Below are 14,417 nucleotides of genomic sequence, written 5' to 3'. Positions count from 1 at the left end.
AAGCAATGAGCTGCAGCGCTTAAATCAGACTTAGACGTTCTAAAAATTTAACTACAATATTTGGGTGAAAGATGATAGCCACTGCTGCTTTTTACCATTAGCTTTATGAAACATGTTGAGCTCCACTAAGTAATTAAAATAATTGTTGTGCATTTCATTCAACCTGCATGCAACAGATCTAACTGATTTTGTTATTCAGCTACCTGGCGAGGCAGATTGATTCTCATTAGGTTTGTAAAAACATTTAATAGTGGGAGAACGGAAAAAATGACCACCATATACTGGCACCAACTGGCAGGTTGTAAATGGGACAACAGCCAACACGGGCTGATCTTAAAGATGTGAGATATGAGCGACATGCTTGTAGCATCAGCAATATCAACACTGATGTTTTAGCTCTTCTTCGGAAGAGTTTAATTTACTAATTTGCTCCTCCCCATGGATCTGACTGGTTGTGACTAGCCCTTTTTTTTTTCTTATTGCTTGTCCTTTTCCAGACACTTTCCAGAGAAGACTTCTCAGATGGTTCTGAGGAACTGTGTCGGTTAGGACTTGTGTATTTATGTGGTTATGCATTTATGTGGTTATGTATAATCCCAAAAATATGTATGCAAAGAAATATCCACATCTACTATAAAACCATACGCATGCCTAGTTCCGCGCAGATTTCATCAATAATTCTTAATGAATTTTCCCAATAAATTAAAAACGCACAAGTTGTCCACCTTGGCTCCTCCCAAAAATGACTGTGCAAAGTACAATAACAAACCCTAGCGGTCAATGATTGTCCAATATGCAAGTGCATATCTTGCTGCAATGACTGAGTATGAGATTAAAAGACTGATCACAGAGGCAGTGCAGGAGAGCCAGGTCTAACGGCACACAAAGATAGGGTGGGTGTAATATTATGACTAAATCACATGTGAAAAAAAAAAATCTAATTCTGCACAGTAAACAGGTTGGACACATTAACACACTTTAATAGAATATATAGACTATCAGTGGGTCTACATGATGAGATTAATTTGATTATAGCTATAGTTGGGTTATGCTCCTTTTGAGCAGGGGTAATTATCCTTGGTTATATGGTGGTGAATGAATCAAATCATTGAAAATGTCATACCCCTGTACGATAGGTGGCGCTGTACCCATTTCAACTCTTGCTAATAGAGCCACTTCCGATTGACCTCTTCACCACCAACAACAACAAACTCAGGCATTCGAGAAAGATGGCGAACAAAGAGCAAGATGAAGCGACTTCCCTCTACATTTCGTTTGTGGTGAGCTGCTTATTGCACAAACGCCATGCACAACGGTGCATTCTCCATCGCGTTTTTTCTTTCTTTCTGATGGCGCCGACAACAGTAATGTCATCTCCTTTGACTTCGGGTCACGACCCCAGTAAAAAATCTCTAGCAGGCGCAGAACGGGGTCTTAGGTGCTGTTTACACATACCCGGGTATTTTGAAAAACGAAGACCTTTCCCTTCGTTTGTGCCTTTCGTTTATACACAAACGGAGTTTTTTCCTCCGAAAACGAAGCTAAAAAAAAACTCCGGCAAAAGTGGAGATTTTTTAAAAACTCCGTTTAGCGTTTGTGTGTAAACTGGTTGAAAGAGACGAAAACGGAGTTTTCAGAATGGAATGCGGAGTTGTCGTCATAGTACAGAGCCCCAACCCTATCCGCCATATTGGCAGGATGCTAGCGTGAAAACGCCATTCATTGTTTATCTGGCAAGCATGGAGGTACTAGCAGCATTTCTGTTGTTGAGAGCTATACTCGCTTGTGTGATTTTGAAAATTACAGTCATATAATGTATTGAACAATAAAGACATTTTTCACGGCTTTAGCAGTTTTATAGTCCAGCGCAACGTGTAAAAGTAGCTCAGTCTCGCTATCAGTCCACACACATGAGCCTGGCGCCATATTTTCTTCTTGAAAAGGATCCGGAAGTTCTTCCTGTCAGCGGTTCTCTATTAGGCTTCTGATTGGCTTGTGTGGAATTCTCATTGTTCTAACACTGCCACCGTCAGGCTTGGCGTAATTTAACAGCTCCTGATAGCGTATCAATGTAGACGTGGTTTTTTTTTAAAACGGGGCTGTGTGCACCAAGTTTTTTTTTAAAACGAAGGTTAGAAAATATGCGTTTATCAAAATACCCGGGTATGTGTAAACAGCACCTTAATCCGACAGCGAGTAACCCGATCCAGGTCCAATTTTTAGTCAAACTAAGATGTATAGATGAACTTAATAACTCAGCCTTATTGTAATTTAGCCATTAATCCGATTCTTCCATTGCCATGTAGCCCTACTGATATGAAGTTGAAACTAGGGAATGTGATATGAGGAAGACTAGGTTAAGCCTACCAGTTCTTTTTTTCTTTCTTAATTATCTGCTTCATATTCTAACAATGCTGCATAACAGCTACCTTGGCAGGGGAGTTTTTGTTTCTGGAGAAATGGATCTGTGTGCCTCCTGTCATTGATGCTACTGTGCCTCACTGTACACTCCCTGTCTCGATAAGTCTGAGATGTCCAGTTTACTGGCTGTTGTGGTTGTGGAAAAGTGGCAAGGCATGTCAGTTGTGTGAAGATATTTTGAGCAAGGTTTCATTGCACTCAGTAAGGCAAGTTATGGATTTGAATAAATGAAACAGCACTGGCCGTCAGTACTGGGGTAACTGTACTTTTGGAAAAGATTATGCCAGGTCAACTATAAACCTTATAGATTATCAGTTCAATTGTGTCACTGCTTACATAGTTATAGTTCTTTCTCATTTCTTTTAAAATGTTGAAATGAACTGAACTTTGAACTAGTTAGAAATTGAAATGGTGAACTACAAATGTAAACTATTTATTGTTAACCTGTTGGAAGTGAATTTTGAACAACGCTGGTGTACGGTGCACGGTGCACGGTTCATACATGAGGTACCAGATCTACTGACTGAAAGCACACTCAGCAGCCCTCAGTGTGTGCATATTAGAGGAAACAGCTTTTGACTTCTTCCATTTGAGGATTCTTATTTTTAACCTCTTTGTCATGACACTTAGCTGGGTTTTCTCTCAGCCAGTATTTTCACCTCTCCACCCCCCTACTGCTTTCCCCTCCAGTTATACATTTGTCTTCTTACCTAGCTTGCCCTGTTTTCTTCACTCCATCCCACACATACATCTCACCTGCACTCTTTTAAGCCTCAACAGGATGACTTTATATATCATGTTGATGTCCTTTGATAAGTCATTTGCAGCTTTCAAGTTGATGCAAACAAGTAGTTATTGCATGACTCTCATTAAAGTTGAATAAAATATTAGCCCGTTTAATGTTGGGCTTAGGTGGGTGTGTCATTAATGCAAAAATAAAACTTTAGAGTTAATTGTTACTATGACTTGAGGTTTCCATTGCAGTAGCAAGAGTTCATGTATAAGGTCACATTTCATGAACGCTGTTGTACTACTCATGATAATCTAGACAATTTCATTGTTTGGTAAGCATGTTCAGCAAGTTATATTAATAACAGCAAACATTAATGTGGCACACAAATGTTTTTTTTATAAAATATCAAATAAATGCATTTTGCATGAAGCAACAGGATATCCGTTTACATTAAAAATAAGTATACCCCAAAAGTGTCTCCTTTGCCATGCATCTAGCAGAATGTTTTACTCCCTTTTACACCATCATGGACCCCATTGTTTTCCCCTTTACGTGCAGTTGCTCTCATAACCAGTGGAGGTTGCTTATTCTTTTATTGGACCTATTGGCTGTACCTGCTTTGCAAGACCAAACACAGTCTCATTAGAACGTAATGATCAGTTTCACTGTAAAGTTTGCAGTTTGTACTTCATGCCTGGAGGTTTGACAGAAAATTTAGCAGTCTCTCTTTAAAATCCATTGAAAAACTTGAAAATGCTCAACAAACTTGAGGCACATTCTGGAAGGGATAAAGCCAGAGGTAGACTTTGACACACCTTTGACACACCTGCGGATATAACAGGGTTCCCATTAGAATGAATAGATTCTCGCTTTATTTGCATTCAATCACAGAATGGATATGAGGTGTAAAAACAAAAACACAACGTTCTGACCCTGAGCAACAGTCACGCATTTAGTAGAGTAAATTTCCAAACAGTCCCTGTGCACATTTGCAAAATCTCAGAAGCCGAACGAAGTTACGTATGAACAAGCTTCTTCTCACAGGCCACTCACGGTGTTACTCATGTAATGGGTTTAGGCCATGTGGTGACAAGTCAGCTGATGGATGAGGTGATTATTTTCCTCTTTCGCTTCACTCGAGGACAGTGCCCAGCTCCTAATTGGTAAGAGAGCAGACGACGAGGGAAGAGACATCTTCCTCTTTTTCTTCTTTCCCCCTCTGACTGTCTTACTACTTCCGCAGTTCCCGGCCATTTAACTAATCTTGTTTTATCCCCTTGTCGACAGGCGCAGGACTGTGGCGGTAAAACTGAGTGCGGTGGAGATAACTGGCGTGGCAGGGCCACAGTAATTTAATGGGAACAGATGTTTCCCCCTGCTGGAGTGACAGGAGATCCTTCTCCAGCTCCCTGAAGGGAGGAGTGGACACATTACAGATGGCTGTTGTGCCTTTGGTCATCATTACTCAGGTCCAGGTTTAGAATGGGCTCCAGTTCAGTCGAAGATACGATAGCAGTGATGTACAGAAGAGTCCCTGGACAGAATGATGTAAAAGACCCTTGGCTTAGACCTTGAAATGGAATCAGCTGTGTACAACCATGAAAACTTCAGAAGAAGCAAGATCAAGGTGTGTAAATAGTATGTGGTGTGGTGTGTGTGTGATTTTGGGTGTCCTTGTCTCCACGCAGAAATTCTTTCTGTTTACACTGTATTGTATCTGTGGGTTGTCCTTTATGTACATGTGGGCATCGGAGAGACACACTACTCCACTACAGATGGTCCTCATAGACCGTGAAGCAGCAGAAGATAATCAACCTGGGCTCTGCTCGACAAACAACGGCAGCAATTCAAAGCATTAACACTCCCACAGAAAGAGAAAGAGGCACCTGAAATGTATTCCTCTGTGGACCTTTTTTCTCTGTAATCTTCTCAAAGGGAATTCTTCCTTCTGAGAAGCACTTTGAATTACCTTGTCTATGAATTGTGCTCTACAAATAACATTGCCTTGCCTTCCTTCTTGTGTCATGATAAATAAGAAAACACCACATAAAGTCTTTGCTTTCAAGACATGCTTGTAACTTGACATGGCAGTGCATTATAGGTCAACTTTACACTACTTTTTCTATGGCTATAATTCTACCATTTATAATTATTTCCACCATGTTAAGATAAATATTAAGGTTTGAAAAACTATATTTTAGAGTTTTACTTCCCCTGTAATGAGGATCCCTACACTAAAAAAATGCAGATGGATGCAATTCATTAATTTGGCAAGACTACAAGCTTTGCTAATGCAAAATGTGGGTTCAGGAATTCTGAAGTGACATTCACAAGATGGCGCTCACAGTGTCATCAATTTCATAAAGGTTACAAAAGTAGACTTGCACTGTAAAACAGAGCTTATGTTGGCACAAATCCAACAACTTTGTGGTAACTCTGTGGCTCCTATGGAAGCCATTTTCACAGCAAATATCTACTTCTTATTGAAACATTGCATTTTGATTGCTCAGCCAGTTTATTCTGCGCAGATATTTCTCTGTGATTGCACATCCTAGCAGTTCCACTGAAAGGTAATCCATTCAAGCAAACAATGATTTTGGCAATCACTCCCCGTCCTTTTATCCCCAACCCCTCAGCAGAAATGCATTTTACAATACTGTACAATCTAACCACACTGCACAAACGGAGATAAGGGATTTTGTTGGTATGGACTGTAAAAGCTGTGTTGTGCCTTGAATCTCCCATGTGTGTATTTTGTCATTATGTCCTATTTATCACAATAAAGAGTAAAGACAGCTATACAGGAACAGTTTTTCTTAGCTTTTCTTCATCTTGTCGCAATGACATATTACGTATTAATGCAAAAAAAAAACAACAACTTATATCTGTCATCCACTCTAGTCTCACTCCAGAATGTGTAATGACTATGTTGGTCAAAAGCATGAAATTTAGAAGTTTCACAATAGAGGTTCATAAATTGTAACATTACTATATTTTCAATGAACCAAAAACATTTCATGCTTACGGTAACCTTTGCAAACCGTGACATGCGTACGTTTTGAATTATGAGAAACTTAAGCACTACTATTGTAAGTTCAAGAATATTTAGATGGAGGCTAACCACATAACAGAGTTTGAGCCCCATGTGACCCAATGTTGTCCAACAACTTCCTACTTTCATTGTCAGTTGTGGTTAGCAAGGCTTAAGCATAGAAATAAAACATGGTTGTCTTGAATGTTCATAAATACATAGTTACAGGTTTGCATGACATTGTTTGAACTTTTCCCTGCACTAAACAGAGGACAATATATCCATCCATCCATTTTCTATACTGCTGAATCCGTCGGTCGGGTCACGGGGGGGCTGGAGCCTATCCCAGCGGTCAATGGGCGAGAGGCGGGGTACACTTGCCAGTGAAGACAATATAGAATAAAAAATATAGAAAATATATATATTAATATCTCACAATGTCTGCATCTCTACTATGACAATCTACCACGTTGTGTATTTTGGTAATGTGGACAAATGTATCTGGAACTTGTTTTCTCGTGAGACTGGGGTGCATCCACAGAAACTTAAGTGCACATCCCTTTGCTGTGTTCTATCTGTGCATGCATAAGTTCTGTCCGTGTGCGCCAGCTTCCTCTCACAGTCCAAAGGTATGCTTATTAGGTTAGTTGGTGATTCTAAGTTGAGCCTTGGAGTGAGTGTGATGGTTGCTTGTCTCAGTGTTGAACCTGTGATGGACTGAAGATCGGTGCAGTGTGTATCCTGCCTCTCACCAGACGACTCCTGGGATAGGCTCTAGCAACCTGGTGACCCTGAATAGGACAGAACAGGTATGGAAAATGAGCTAAGAACACAGAACACTTGTTTTTCTGACTTTAATGTATATTGACACTGTATCCTTGTGGATGATAGTTATAAACAATATTTTTTATCTGATCGTATAAACCTTGAAAATCAATAGCAGAGGACTACCCTATGTTTCCATTGATACTTAAGGATTCAGATCACAGAAATTGTAAAAAAATAAGTCAATCTCTATGTGCCTGGGACTGGGGAATGAAAGTGTCTCCACAGTATGAAACTCTGAAACACACATATTTCAGTGGGAAAATAAAAAGTAAGCACAGACTGTAATGATGTAAAACACTAAGCCACTTTTAAAATGCATCTGAGGGTTTTGGTTTTTGCCGTTTATTTGTATAAGACATTTGATACAAAAAGGCAATCCAGAAGTGCTTTAATTAGTAGTTTAGACGCTAAACAGAAATGTGAAAATAAACAGAATGAAACAGGGGAAAACATGCATATAACCGTTCAAAATAGCCTAAATACAAAACAAAACAAATGAATAGTTTAAAGAGTTTAAAGAATAAAAACGAGAATATAAGAGCTGCCCTAGGAGTTACACCTACTGCCACTAAAACAAAGTCCAAGGATACTTTCAGGATTTGAAAATATCAAATGATGCCTCAAATCAAATCTTAGATACAACACAATAAAAACTAAATTAATTTGAATCCTTAAAATTGTTATTGTAATCCAATAATGCCTCCCCACAGGGTAAAATCTATAACCAAATAACTTACTTGTACATTTTTTGAGCTTTCAGAATTGGAATTTCTTGACACTACTCTCTCTCAGCCTGATCAGTTTTATTTGTTGCATGCTAATTTAATTTTGGTTCATGTCTAAAACTAAAAGAAGCTATGTTTTTTTTTTTTTCTCCACGGTACAGACTTATAACCACTTAACAAGGAACTACTGTAAAATGTAATGCAATTTATCTTCAACAGATCTGCCTTTAATCTCTATTTTAACAAATAGTCTATGATGATCTCCACTCACCTCAGGTAACTCCAGTTATTGGGGTCATAGTGGGTTCTTTAAAGGATACAGGAATGCATTGCATTTAAATGTGTTCATTGTATTTTCTCCAGCTTATGAAGGAAACAAAATACTGCTCTGCAGTATCAAAAAGTTTGATATGCCATGAAAGAGGTTTTGTTGGACCTTTTTCTTTTTACCTTTTGTGATAGTGTTTTTGTGCAGGTACTTAACAGAGATTTTTCTTCACACACAAATCGATTGATCTATGTAGGAAGAGGGACTTTGTCTTGTTAGCACAGCTCTTGTTTGAAAATACTGGGCTTTCCTCACTAATTAATGGAGCATGCATACATACCTGCCTCAGCTCATTTGTAATTTCCTTCAAAGATGTCACAAGCCTCTACAGACGGTCATTTAGTCCACTTAAGACATCAATATGATGAAGACAGCTTAACCTCAAGCGGGGCTTGGTTTTGACATTTAATTCTCTTTTTCACTATAGTGTATAGAGGGTTTTTTTTTCCCTTCACACCAATATACAACTGAATCCAATACGATATACTATTCTATATGGAGCACACTTACAACCATCTTTCTGAAAGTTCATGCTAATACTTATTCACAACACTGTACTTTACATTAATTCACACCTGAGCACATACAGAGGCATCATGAAATCATTTGCAACAGGGAATTCCTTTGTTAGAGCCAGTAGGATGGAGCTGAAAGACAAGGACGATGAGACCACCACAGACACATCCAATCTACAGTATGTTCCAGTTCTTGGCTCCCCAATAGGTGAAAATACAATTTATGTGCATATTAAATGTAGGATCACTCCAGGATTCACGAAAGAAAAGCTGTCATATTCGTAAGAGGATGTGCCAATTGGAAAGGTCACAACTGTCTATAGAGAACAAATGAGGCCGGTAATCGTTTTTCCTGCCAGCCTTCTACAGGCACATAAAAGACCAGGTGCTTGTCTGAATCTTGATGATCCCCCTCTAAGTGAAATCACTGACGCACATCCAGCTCAATTAAGCAGCAACGATAGCAAGCAAGGAATGATCACATTCTGTAGTAGACAGTGAAAAATCTCCCACTGAGCGATGAGCATCATGAGGTTAAGTTAAATTACTGGTTATGATTGGTTGTAATATGACAGATGGCTCTGCAAGGGATTGTAGTATTAAGAAAATACGTTTTCAACTTATTCACCTGAGTAACCTGATATAAACTATACGCCATTGGAACTTGGGAGCTTTTAAAATAGTGTGCACTGTTCCACCTCAAGGTCGTGTGTGTCAGTGGGTGAGGAGAATTACTAAGCCTAATAGACAGTGCTCAAGTTTAATGAAGAGCCCTGATGAGGAGGCAGATTGGTCCCCACCGACAGATCAGCTGCTGCCATTTCCATTTCCATGGCCACTCAGATGCTTCACAAGGGGAATGTCACAGTTGGGTGCAGATCCATGCTGACTAAATCTGCCTTTGTACATATAGCACATGTGTCTGTTTGTGTTTTACACCATGTCAGCCAAGACCGATCCATTTCAGATACAGTGGTGAGTTCTTTGATCCTGAGCCAGTATTCACACTCTTACATGTCTGGAATTCATATCATGCGGCACATTCAGAAAGCACAATGTACTGTAAATGGATTTGAGGCTGTGAGTCAGGCAGCTTTACACTCATACAGGGCTTGTTTAAAGAGTGATCAAAAAGCTGTTAGAGCTTCCATTTTGGGAGAAAAAAAAAGCTTCAAATGCAGCATTTATTTTTTTTCAAAGCCTGCAGAGCACCAGGGAACGTGAACTGGATCGAGCTTCAGTCCATGATACTTAATCATTTTCTTATCAGTGGTTGCTGTCAGAGCCCAGCAAAAGTATAACCAAAAGAAAAAGAGAAATGAAGGACAGAGGGCGCCTCATGTTAGCCTGTCATCTTCTTTGACACGCTTTCACCGACACACCTGTCTATTGACACTGCGGCTTTATTCCACCTGAAAACCCGATGCCCACTCCGTGAAGGTTAATGGGAGATAAAGCATTTTGTCATAAAGCTCACAGCAGCACCTTTCCTCTTGTGCTAGCAAGGGAGCCAACATACAGGACAGAGTGAAAAAATTGATATCACTGCCAGCGGTCACTTGTGAACAACTTGTCATCATGACCTATTTCAGAACAATATACCCACTAGTGCCAATCTGTGGATGCTTTGAGTACAAGGGCACAGTTTAAGATGCGTAGTGGGGGTCCGTTGTAGCTCTTTTCTGTTTTAAACGTTGACAAATCAAATCAGTGTACACAGATAAGCAATGTAAAAGAAAAACATGGAAACTGTGGTACCAAAGCGAACACATGATGTGAAGGATTCCCTCTCTGTGGTGGAATGAAATGAGGTGATGAAGGTCAAATTGGGATGTATTTCAGGGCAGAAGTATATTTGACTTGCAGGTGGCAAAACATTTCCTTCCCCAAAGGACACCAAAGCCTTGAGGAACTTTAATGTACCTCCAACATATTGCCTCACTCTCCATCCATAACGTGACCTTCACTGAAAGGCACAGTGCTGTTTTACTTGCAAATGATAAAATATTACAATTAAAAGGCAAACAACAGCAAAACAAAGCCATCAAATATATTTATTACATTATATCAATGTATCTGGTCTAACTTGTATTTCCTCTGTGTCAACTAATGTTAGATGAGCAACCCTCATTATTCACAGAGATGCAGTTTGGATAATTACAACCATGCATGACAATTGGATTGCTTTTGATATTAATATAGAGTGAAACTAAAATATTTCAATTATATGATGAAGACAATTAGACAAGTGACTGGGTCATTGCTGCATAAACACATGAATCTTTATGAATCAAGCTGTGCTCAGTGCTGGTAAAGGTTAATGCTGCATTTTTAGAGCAACACTGCCCCCACCTGATGTGTAGTATCTGCTACCGGTAGCACCAGTTAGCCTAATGTATTTTAGAAGGTAGTGAACATCAAAGCAAATTCTGCACTTGTATCAGACAGATATAATGATCACTTTAAAGGATTTTCAGCTCATTATACAAAAAAAACAATGAAGTCATAAGTAAACAAATAAGTAAAATAAAGAATAGGCAGCTAAACAAAACTTTTGCCTCATGTTTGCAGCTTTTCAAGAGACATAAGATACCTTGAATATTGCATGTTCTAACTTATTCTATTTTGTCATCTATGACTCTTTAGTTTTAGATTTACTTCAATACACAGAAAACAGACCTGTCCAGGGTGTACCCTGCCTCCCGCTCGATGGCCGCTGGGATAGGCTCCGGACCCCTCCTCCCCGCGACCCAACCGACGGATTAAGCGGGTATAGAAAATGGATGATTGGACACAGAAAACATCAGCTGACTCTGACTCAGTGATGGTAACATGGAGTAGAATTGTATGTTTGGGAACCACAAACTACCTGCTATACTTTACAAGACAATAGAAAGTAATCTGACATTAATATCAAATGACCTCTCTTCCTGTCATGTGGACTCATTCGTACACATGACATCAGTTATTTCCTTCAATGCACATGAAAAGTCTGTTTGCAATCTATGATCTTAGTTCTACTAGAACATTTTGTGATGACCCTGACTTTGTTATACTGTACAAACACAGTACCAAATGACAATTTGTGGTAATGTTTACAACACTATTTCCACTTTGAGAAATAGATGTATGCTCCAGAGCTAGTTGGTTAGGTTAAGTCAATAAAAGGCCTGGTTAGGATTAAGAAAAGAAAAGAAAAAAAACAGAAGTTTGATAGCTCCTACGTTTCCTGCATAGTGAATCATGAGTTTTTTTGGCTGAAGAATATACATATTAACTGTAGTTTCTCCAAATGTATCATGGTGACATAATTCTCAGGAGACTGGACTAATTGAATTCTTATCTTTGATTGAATAGTTTTTCAGCAACCACATCTCCAGTGATGGGATACTCTGTAGTTTTTTTTGGAGAAATTATCTGTTCGCATTGTTTCAAAAATTGAAATATGAGTTGTTTTTAATGGAACAGAAATTAAGTCTCTATACAAAATATCTTTGAGGACAAGTTGGATGCTTGCCCAATAATTGCTTGTAAATCAGTCTGGCAGCTTTTCAACCATAAGGAAAGCAACTGGGAATCTTGTTATGAAGAACATTTTTGATTAAAAAAATAGGTTTGGAGTCTAAAATCTTGTTTCTCAGAAGACTCCAGTTCCAGTCAGATTAGAAAAGGAATCATAAACTTGTGTGTAAATAGTCTACACTTCGCATTTCCATTTACACAAACAACACATCTTATTGTACATTGTACACTTTATATGCGCTTTAGTCTCTACAATAACACAATAACAATCATACCGCTCTTGTGGGAGCAGTGTTGGGGTTCAGTGTGGACACAACATGTGAATTTGATCGCATACCGATCTTCCAATTTGAAGATGCACACTCTACTGTCTGAGCTGTGGCTGCTCCATAAAGCTACAACCTCTGGTTTACTCAACCTGTGAATCAACCCACCTGACAGCAGTGTGGTTCTGGTGCTGCTGTTGAAATTATTTGGCTGGCCTATGAATGGCTGGTTCTGTGGTTCCTGAGTAGAAGTGGTATGCAGACTAGAACTTAAAGGTTCTATGGCATGAAAATAAATGGAGGCTTTTATATATTTTTTATAGGCTTTAGTGGTCCCCTAATACTGTATCTGAGTTTTTTTCCCCAAAATTCTGCCTTGGTGCAGAATTACAGCCAGTCCCAAAAATGAGCTTTCCTTAGGATCCTCAGAATGAGCTGTTTAGTGGGGGTGTGGCCTTACTTACGCCCGTGGTACCTTGCGCAAATGTTTTGTGAATCGCTATGGCACGTAGATGGCACGGCAGCCCTATGCCGTGAAACTAGCGAAACCTGTTGAAATGAGCTTACTTTGACAATATGACAAACTAGTTACTGAACAACTCTCCTAACACAGTCAAACATCAAGCAAGTGCTACACAAGACACAGCAAAAAAGGCGTGCGTGAAGGGGAAAGCAGCAGTGAGGTTTTTGATATTCTCATCTGATTGCTCTGGTTTACAAAGATGCACGTAGCGCGAGTCATTTCAATCGGGAAAGGCAGATATCGTGCGTGCCATAACACCAACAGCAGGATGGCTATCAAAACAACAAATAAGTACACAACACTTGCGTTACAGTAAATGAGGTGTCCACTTGCATACCTCATGCTATTTACCGTTACATTAGCGACAGTGACCGAGCTATTAGCTGCAGAGCTAACGACACAGACAGACTGACCGTTTTGACTCTGGAACCATGAATGAATCATTATCCTGATGAAATGCACTGAATTTGTGGATTCATTCTTCTTCAGGAAGCTTAAAGTAGGGGGTTTTGGTCTAAAATGAGCGAGCTAACCATCTCATGGGCATGCAAACACCTCCAACAGCCCAGTTGGCAGAGATAAGAGCTTGCAGATGCGATTAGCTGCATAGCTAACTGTTAGCTAACGTTAGCTGCTAACGATACAAACCCTTTCCTGTGGTAACAAGCTATGTAACTATACTGTACAGGAAAGCAACACAATTATAGAGCGTTAAATTACTTACTCTCGGGAATGAGATCCTTCCCCAAGTGAGAGACGAATGGAGCAGGATTGACAGGCGGATCGGTGCGGCGTCTGCAGTGATGCGGGCTCTGCACCGGCCCGTCGTGGTGAAGAAGGAGCTGAGCCAGAAGGCGAAGCTCTCGATTTACCGGTCAATCTATGTTCCTACCCTCACCTATGGTCACGAGCTGTGGGTAGTGACCGAAAGAACGAGATCGCGAATACAAGCGGCCGAAATGAGTTTCCTCCGTAGGGTGTCTGGGCTCTCCCTTGGGCTCGGTAGCCTATTGGCCCAAGTTCTGGAAACATTCGTCGGTGAAATGTTTGGCGCACACATACACAAATCTCTTCGGTTCTGTCGTCACTTTCCCAGAAAAAACTAAATCTGTCCACTGGCTCTTTAGAGGTTCTGATGCAGAAGCTCTAAACAGATTTTTTACATCCATGTACAGCGCAATGAGCTGGCCAAAGAGCTGTGGGCGGGGAAAGGCAGTGTTGGCATAGCCATGGGCTCTGGGTGGAAACAACCTCAACGTCATAAGCGGCGGCTTTCTCGATCAGGCCATCTGCATGGTCACATTTCCAAAGGCGGAGAATAATTTCCATTGCATGGTTTAGGTCTATCGTCATTTTTAGCCGCTGGGGGACCGCAGCCAGGCTAGAGGAACTCATATTAATGTTAAACAACCTTAAAAAGTGAAAATTTCATGCCATGTCTCCTTTAACGGTTCTCAGTTGCTCAGACCGCAACTTCTGAAGCACCAATTTTCAGTTTAGATTTATGAACACAAGAATCGCAGCG

Source organism: Odontesthes bonariensis, chromosome 2 (genome assembly GCF_027942865.1).
Source record: "Odontesthes bonariensis isolate fOdoBon6 chromosome 2, fOdoBon6.hap1, whole genome shotgun sequence".
NCBI classification, from domain to species: domain Eukaryota; kingdom Metazoa; phylum Chordata; class Actinopteri; order Atheriniformes; family Atherinopsidae; genus Odontesthes; species Odontesthes bonariensis.
Note: the sequence above shows the minus strand (reverse complement) of the source record.